We start from the raw sequence: 8,474 nt of genomic DNA on the forward strand, positions 1-8,474 counted from the left end.
ATGAGCCGAATCCACTCCCTTGATCCGATGTGTTAAGTTTTTTTTTTGGAAAGGTGAACCTCATGTAAATAACGAATGAGCGCATCTTCTTATGCCAACACCTGCTCCTGTCAAAGCTGACGATTAGCCATCCTGACATAAAAACCCAGGAGAAGCAAAGGTAGCGGATGTTAACAGTAAGTGAAGCATTCTGCTGCAAGGTCAATAAATGTAAATCAGCTTGCCTGACATGCTCCCACAGTTACCCAACACAAACCCTGACTGATTCTTCAAATGTTGGATCTAAATAGCATGACCTGTATTAACCTCATTTAGTTTTTCCTTTGGTTTTAACTTAATGGCGGCTACAATTCTGATTCACACAAACGAAAGGCGAATCTTTTTAAGGGTTAAGCTCTTAAAGAAAACTGATGTTTAAGCTGCCTGTGGAAAAAATCTCAGAAGGTTTTTGTAAATTTATCTTATTAATTTTGTATAGTAAAATATTACGGTTAGTTGTTCAAGTTTCATTACTCCACACAGTATAATACACAACAGAAATAAGTAAGAAAACAATTGAAGCATTTATTATTAACCAACAGGTGGTAACAAATGGTAGTTGTATTATTTACTCCAATAGTAAAGCCACAACCTACTTTTAGATGATTATAATGTATGTCCATGTATTTTTATCCACATTTTTATTTATCATTTATCCACCTCAGTTCATGCACATTTACTGTCCCCGTTCCCACCAAGCCATGCCTAATAATCTGCACTGTAACCTGGAGCTGTGACCCGCCGCTGCCTGCCTCTCCCATCAAACATGCATAAGAAACAGATGTATCTTTGATGTACGTTTGTTCATGTTCTCCCACCTACATAAGAGAGAGGATGAGTGTGTAAGTATGTCTCTCTCTCTCTCTCTATTTGTGTATATTTTATGTGTCTTATTCAGAGTGCTTCCAGCCCCTGCGGGTGCAAGCCAGGCTGGAGAGATGCAGCTGCATGCCCCAACACACAGGCAGAGGGGGTGGGCTGCCATAGATCCTAGAAAAGACAAATGATCATTGCAGCACTAGAACTACGCTGCTATACATTATCTTTCACTATCTAATGAATGAGAACCATAATAGTTCATTAAACATTAAGGGTGATACAGAGTGTGCAAATTTTATTTGACTCATTTGTGTGTTTTTCTACATTTCTACCTTTCAAGACTGAGACCAAAATGTCCCCGTTTTTGCAAACATTCTGTCCAGTCCTCAAACAGTTTCTCTTTGTCAAGAGTCCTCTGGAATGCACACTTCTCCTCAGCTCACTCTGCAGGATTTACGGTAGGTCTGAGGACTGGCAGGACCATGAATGAACCTGGATTTTGTATCAAGGCAGCCATATTTGTCTTGATTGGGCCATTTGTTTAGAAATGAACCTGCTGAAACACCACAGTGGTGGTGTAATTTTAGTTTTCTGGCACTTCAGATGCTTTTATTTTAAAGGTCCAGGTATTTTAAAGGCATATGATCACATATGATCTTCAAGTTCCAAAGCAAAGCAAAATTAGTTCAGTTCTGCCATCATTGCTTTTAGCCGGTAAAAAAGGACATACTCCTTACTTATCTTTTTTTCATTTCTTACGTTCTAATCAACAAACTTGTGAAATGTATTCTTATTAAAGGAAAATGCATTAGTTTTTAAATATCAATGCAAATAAAAAGTCTGAAATGTGTGAAATGCGTTTTTGTATTCTTTCCCTCTGAAACAATTCTGTAAAGAACCACCTGCTGCTGCATTTGCATCCGTCTTTGCATCTTTTTCCTTAACCAGCTTCACACATTTAAAGATTTGTGTCCAATTTTTCATGCAAAACAGCTGAAGCTCAGAAAGACTGCAGTTATGGAATATTTTAGTAATGAATTATAGATTATAGAAAGATTATTCTATAGTTAGTTTTTCTTCTTTTTTTGCTTTTTAAAAACTGAAAGGGAAGCTTTTGACATTTCCTAAATAAAGATCTGGAATTTCTGAATATTTTGTAGCTTTCTATTTGCACTTCTTTCACAGAGCCTACACTTCAAAAATTAAAATCTATTTTTTTTTTCTCTAAATAAGTGTTTTAGCTTTGATTTGATGAGACAACAATTTCCCAAAGGTTGTTTACATTTATCATTAGTAAAAAAAACAGTAAATGATTCTTCCTGTGCATCATATCTGGTTATCTTATTTTAAGGCCAAAATGCCCATTTCATTGTGGGATCTTCCTATATACCTGCTCAAATCAGGGCAGATACACTTATTTTAATACTTTTTTACTTATTTTTGATTTGGTTTTGCAGTGTAGATTCATGAATAATGACATCTGTCTTCTCAACATATTCTCCTACTTGAGTAATGGATCATTGCTGCTCTTCCAGAGTTACCATGGGCCTCCTGGTAGCTTCTCTTATGGTTGTTCTTCTTGTTTAGTCTTAATTTATGTGAAGAACAAACCATTGTGTTTGGATTACATCATCCACTGGATTGAACATCATTTAATGATTGGGATGTTGTTTAGGAACCTTAATCGGCCTTAAACTTCACCCTAACGTCCAACCTGACCTGTCTCTTCTGGTCCTTGGTCCAGTGCAATTTTATTTTGTGCTAAACCTCTGGGTTGCTCACAGAACAGCTTTATTTCAACTTGGGAGGGGGTTCCCAAAGTAGGATGGTGCATAAAATGATTTTCACAATTACTGGGAAATCCTCCATGAAGGATCAAACTATAACATGAAATACATTATTGTGAATGTCGTACAAAATCAATAAATGGAATAAGTAGATATAGCATTAATTTATTCTAATACATAATTGAAAAAGATTAAATTAATTGAACATTATTAAATCCACAATTAAATAATTGTATTTTTCATTAAATATTTAAAAATAATACATTAAGTGAGTAAATTTTTTTATTATGAATTACATAAACTCACTTTAAATATATAATATAATAAATATTTAATGAAGCATATTTTTATACTTTTTAAATATTGTTAGGAGGGCGCATTTATAATCTGTTGCATTGATATTTTAGGGTAAACAGGTTGAAAGGTTTGTAGGGTTATTAAAACAATCAGTATTTGGATATAATTAATTCCTCCCCATTAGATGTCTCCTATGTAACAGAAACAAAAGCCTCCTAAAGACCGACGATCTGATGTTTAACAGGGATTTTAAAAGGTCAGCAACACTCCGGTATCTGCAGCAGTAAAGGAATAAACAAGCCGGGAGACAAACTATAGACGTTTAGCAGATGGCTAAAGATGCGCATAAAAGGATGAAGCAGCACCGTCTTTGCTTCCCTCTCACATTACAGTAATAAAGGAATTCACTCCTGATAATAACACAAACTTTAACAAACTGTGGACCCAGGTTGTAGCTGATAAGTTGGGAAGAAACCAGTCAGAACCCGTAGAAACCTCCACCCCCCTGCTGACTGCAGCTGATCAAGAAATTCAAACCAGGCTGTAGCTGAGGGATCGAGATCGATCTTTGCATTGTAAAAATATAAATATATATACTTCCCAATCATTATTACGGAAGCCGAGAGTGGTCATACTCAACTTTTTTTTTTCCCTTTGCTTTCTCGAGATAATGACATAACTATATCGTTATCACGGTTAAACCATTGTTTTCTCGAGATAATAAGATAATTATCTCATTATCACAAGAAAACAGTTATTGATTTCTTGACATAACGAGATGATTAACCTGTATGAGTAATGAACAAGGCTGGCCAACAGCCCTGGATTTCCAGTCCATCCATGCCTGCGGTAACCATAGTGTGCAGTCGGGGGTACCGCTTGTGCACAAATAATACGTTTTTCAGTTTCCTATTTATTTTCATTGGTGGTCAGGTCGTGCTGGATAATTGGACTGTGTGGGTTACAGTAGAAATAACTCTGCTTTTTTGCAGTCATTCGCCCCCATCTGAAAAAGCCCTCACTCGACCCTGAAATCTTGGCCCACTACAGACCCATTTCAAACCTGCCATTCCTATCCAAAGTTCTAGAAAAAGTTGTAGCAGCTCAACTCCACAGTCATCTTCACACCCATAAACTATATGAAAAATTTCAGTCCGGTTTCCGATCAGCACACAGCACAGAGACAGCCCTGGTCCGCGTCATGAACGACCTACTCATGACTGCGGACCAGGGTTCACCATCACTCCTCCTCTTATTGGACTTATCATCTGCCTTTGATACCGTTGACCACACCATCCTACTCCATCGTCTTCAGTCCACAGTTGGACTCTCTGGAACCACACTCAACTGGTTCCAGTCATATATCACGGGAAGGTCCGAATTTGGTCGTGACACCATCCTGATCTCGCGAGCTTTCAAGATTTCACTCGCTAATCAGTCTGGGGACTCTCCGTTGAAGAAAATTTGGAGTCGTTCACCAAACGAACGTCCAATCAGCGTTGGCTTTGAGGCGGGTTGAGGTGTGACGCAACGAGAAGCACGACAGTTCAGTCTAAAAAACATGGCGGCTTCAGCCGATAAAACTAGCGTTAGCGTGGCTATCGAGCAAGTTTTATCGGAATTACACTGTATTTCTTCCCTGAAGGAAGAGCAAAACACTGCTCTGGAGGCTTTTCTCAGAGAAAAAGATGTTTTTGCTCTTCTCCCGACTGGTTTCGGCAAGAGTTTGATCTATCAATTAGCACCTCTTTGTCGTCGCTCTGTTACGTCATATGCTTCGTTGATCTGATTAGTTTATTTGGCCCGTCTATCACCAACATATGCCAATCAGCTAACCAGTATTTTCGCCCCTTCCCAAAATTACTTCTACGGAAGGTTTCCAGATGGATATGCGGAGCAAATCCATCTGGCGAAGTCAGGTTATCTTATACCTGTTACAGGCGTAAAAAAACAGATGCTAAGGCGCTAGAGGCATAGGTCTTATTACTTATGAATCAGAAGTGGAAGCAAATCATCAAACCAACAACGTCGTCTCGTTACCTAAAAGTTAATTTATTTAAAGAATTTCACATTGGTTGCCATGGCTTACTTATAAATCATCTCCCGCTGTTGTGGTATTAAAGGATGTAATCAGTTTTAAAATACACCAATCATCTCGTTATGACGAGAAAACGGCTTTTGTTATCTTAAGATAATGAGAAAATTAACATGTTTTCTCAAGAAAACCACAGTATCTGAGCGACACAACCGCTCTCGGCTTCCGTACATTATATCCATTTATGGATGAAACACTTAAAACGTAATCTTCCCTCTCATTTTGCTGTGCAGGAAAAGGAACATATTGCCCTAAAGATAAAGATTTTGTCAATAATAAGAATGACATTGCTTTTTTTAGTACCAGTAATGAGTTTGAAGTATAAATTGTAGCATATATTTAAATCAATTAAACATCAGCGTGTCGGAGAATTAAAACACATAATTTCCGGCATTTTATGTAGTAAATATTGTACAATATTTCACAAATAATTAATTTATATGTTTATTTTGAGGAGACTTTCCATCATTTTGAATTGAAAAAGCTTCCTGGATGGGAAGCGAAACATCTTCAAACTTGGAGACAAAGTCCAGTGAATTGTTTTTTATTTTATTTGGGAATTACTATAACCTGGATGACTGAAAATCTTCACCAGCAACTTTCCATATTTTTTTTTTTGCATATAATTCAGACTTTTTTTTAGAGCTCCAAACTGTTACATCCTGATAAATGACTGCACTTGCATTAAATGTCTACTTTAAGTGTATATAAACTACAGTGAATTTTTTTCAAGATTGAAGTACTATTGGTTTGGGCCTAATGGCAGATAATAATGGGTAGTGATGTTTCAGTAATTTGCAAACTGCACTCCATAGTAAGTATGGCACTGGTCCATGACTGTGTCATACTTCACTGCCAGGAGGTATGAAAACTTCCGTTGCACAAGACAGTAAACAGGTATCATAGTGAGTCACTGCAGGCGTGAGCTTAACATGCTTGTTATTAACTTCATTCATGCAAGTGTAGCTCCGATTAACCCTGTCTCTGTCTGTCTGTCTGCTGTGTGGTTATGCACAGCTAGACCTAAATAGATTTTATACCCTTCATGCATGACCCTGTTAAGTGACCCTGGCTTTATCTTCCACACGTGCACACACGTATTTCCTTCTTTTTTTATCTGTTTCTCATATAAATGCTGCACACACACTTCTTTTTCCTTTTCCCTTTGGACAATTGTGTTGCTCATTCCCCACTATTGTGGAAGTCAGACATTTCCACATGTGAGCTGACAGTAAAAACAGCAAAGAGCCGACTAAAAGCATCCCTTTCCTGAGTAGCAGGGCCACAATTGGTCTCATATAAACACAGGACACACCTTAGCCCAACAGTTTTATCCTTCTGACCCTTTCCAATGACATAAGTTGAGAGGTAATGCAGAATGCACCCTGCTATCTTTCACACTTGAAGGTTTCTGTTATCTTTTCAGTTTTTTTGTTGTGTTTTCTCTTTTTTTTTCCAAGACAGAAAGTTTTAGAGCAAAGCTCAAGACCGCAGCTGGTGCCTTTTGTGGCCCTCAACGTGCCTCGCTGTGGGTTTCCCGAGCATTGTCATGACAACAGTGAGCGCGCACGGACGGTGGCCTTTGAAAACAATACTCTGTCCCGACACAAGTTAGGGTGAAGTGTTTAAGAGCTGTCTGAAAAGTTCACACAATCAACAAGTTAGAACAGAAGATGCAGAAAAAGAATAAAAACAAGAGGAAGAAGCAGCGTTCAAAGCCGCATTCATTCCCTTACCTCACTTTAACGAGGAAAAGTTTGCTGTTTTTACGCGTCTTTACGCAGGACTGCTCTTCTCTTCCCTTCGTCTGTGTCACTTTTAGTTTTATTTCCTGTATCCCAATGATAATATACCTTTTTTTGGCTTTGCTTTAGAGAGTAGCTATCCCATAGAGGCGCTGTGATTCTTCAACCATGTGTGAATCCAGCGTCCAGACGTGGGGGGAACTTCCTCCGCCCAGACTCTTTCTCTTCTCTCCTGCGCCTGCTTCTGCCAGAGGATGCTTCGCTTTGCTCCGCCTCATTCAACAATGAAGGTGAATCACTATGAAATATCAGCTTTTCTACAATGAATGAGGACAGCGTGACTCTTTTCTATTTTATAAGAATACCGCTGGATTTCCCTAATTCTCTGGTTACATTTAATCCATGAGGGTTTTTCACGTCACCAGGTTTTATAGACAGAGTGATTCTTTGATTTTATTTGAAAACAATACATAGAAAACTGAAACAACATTATATTGATTTTATTTCAATATAAAATCAATTAATCCTGAAAAACTCACACGAAGAGTAAAGACAATTAGGAGACATTTATTGATGCAATTACTTTGTCTTTGGCGCTCAGACCTCGGCAGTAAACATAGCTCTTAATTTTGATAGATATGCATGAACAGGTGCAAAGAATAGGGCGCAAACCCCCCCAGTTCGATAACACAGGTTGAGAGAACCTGTCCATGATGAGCAAGCATGAAGCGACAGTGGAGAGGAAAAACTCCCAGTTGCGAGGAAACCTCTGGTAGAACCAGGCTCAACATGGCGGTCTTCGGCTGGACCAGTTGAGATGAGACATGGAATGCAGTAAGAGTCCGGAAGGAATGACACTCTGATAAAGCTTTAGCTGCGATGGGGGAGGAGGGGCTGGAGGTGGGTTGAAACGATGTCATCTGAATGAAGTCACACAGCGCATCCACCACCTGCGCACAGGAGCAGACAAGTCGCAGGTGGATGTAGGAAAGCAACAAGTTTCTTCAGTTTAACTTCCACCTAGGCTCCATAACAAAACAAATAGAAAAATTCCTTTTTTCATACATCTATGTGTTGGTATGGAAGATGTCAGCAAAAAGACTAATATAGATATAGAAAACATTCACCTTTATCCCTGGGACTTATTTATAGAGCCATCCGATACCGTAGGGGTGCTGTTCCCTACATTCACCTAAACCTGATGCCCCTTTTTCCCCACATCCGTACATGTTTGAGCCCTTGCCTCGCAACGCTGCCAGTTCTGTTAGCCCTACGCCTGCTGAAGACACAGACGTCCATTCCTGTGAACACTGGGACGTAACTCAATGGTAAAGTAAATTATTCTTATTTCAACTGTTGCGTATATTAGCTGCGACATATGAACCAAGACGCTATGACCAAAAAAATTTGATTGACAGATGACCGTTGATATATGATTAGCCGAATTTAGGTGTTCAGGCTGACGTGTAAACAGGCCTCCATAAAATAATGGGAAAAACCCCCACAGATTTTAAGACAGGATTTTTTTTTTTTTTTTTATATGACTTCCCTACGACTTTAACATCACTAGAGATAAAATAATACATCAACTACTTCTGCAAGTACTAGCTGAGTTGAAAAGGAGGCACCAGGGATGCAGAGCAGGAGCAAGGAGAAATTTAAGCCATTTCTTCCATCAATCTTTATGGGGGA

General features: G+C 38.7%; 1 protein-coding gene across 2 annotated transcripts in view; it reads right to left on the reverse strand.

The window, feature by feature from the left end:
• Window positions 1-7,018, reverse strand: part of LOC119793810 (ankyrin repeat and fibronectin type-III domain-containing protein 1) — a 233,314-nt gene extending 226,296 nt beyond the window's left edge. The window contains exon 1 of one of the 2 annotated variants that reach the window (XM_038301085.1): window positions 6,779-7,018. The gene's annotated coding sequence lies outside the window, so the exon portion shown is untranslated. Of the gene's footprint in view, window positions 1-6,773 lie in introns of both variants that reach the window. The other variant, XM_038301084.1, reaches the window with a different exon arrangement.
• Between the last annotated feature and the right edge of the window lie 1,456 nt (window positions 7,019-8,474).

This window comes from Cyprinodon tularosa, unplaced genomic scaffold, assembly GCF_016077235.1.
Source record: "Cyprinodon tularosa strain WSP-4 unplaced genomic scaffold, ASM1607723v1 ctg46, whole genome shotgun sequence".
Lineage (NCBI taxonomy): Eukaryota > Metazoa > Chordata > Actinopteri > Cyprinodontiformes > Cyprinodontidae > Cyprinodon > Cyprinodon tularosa.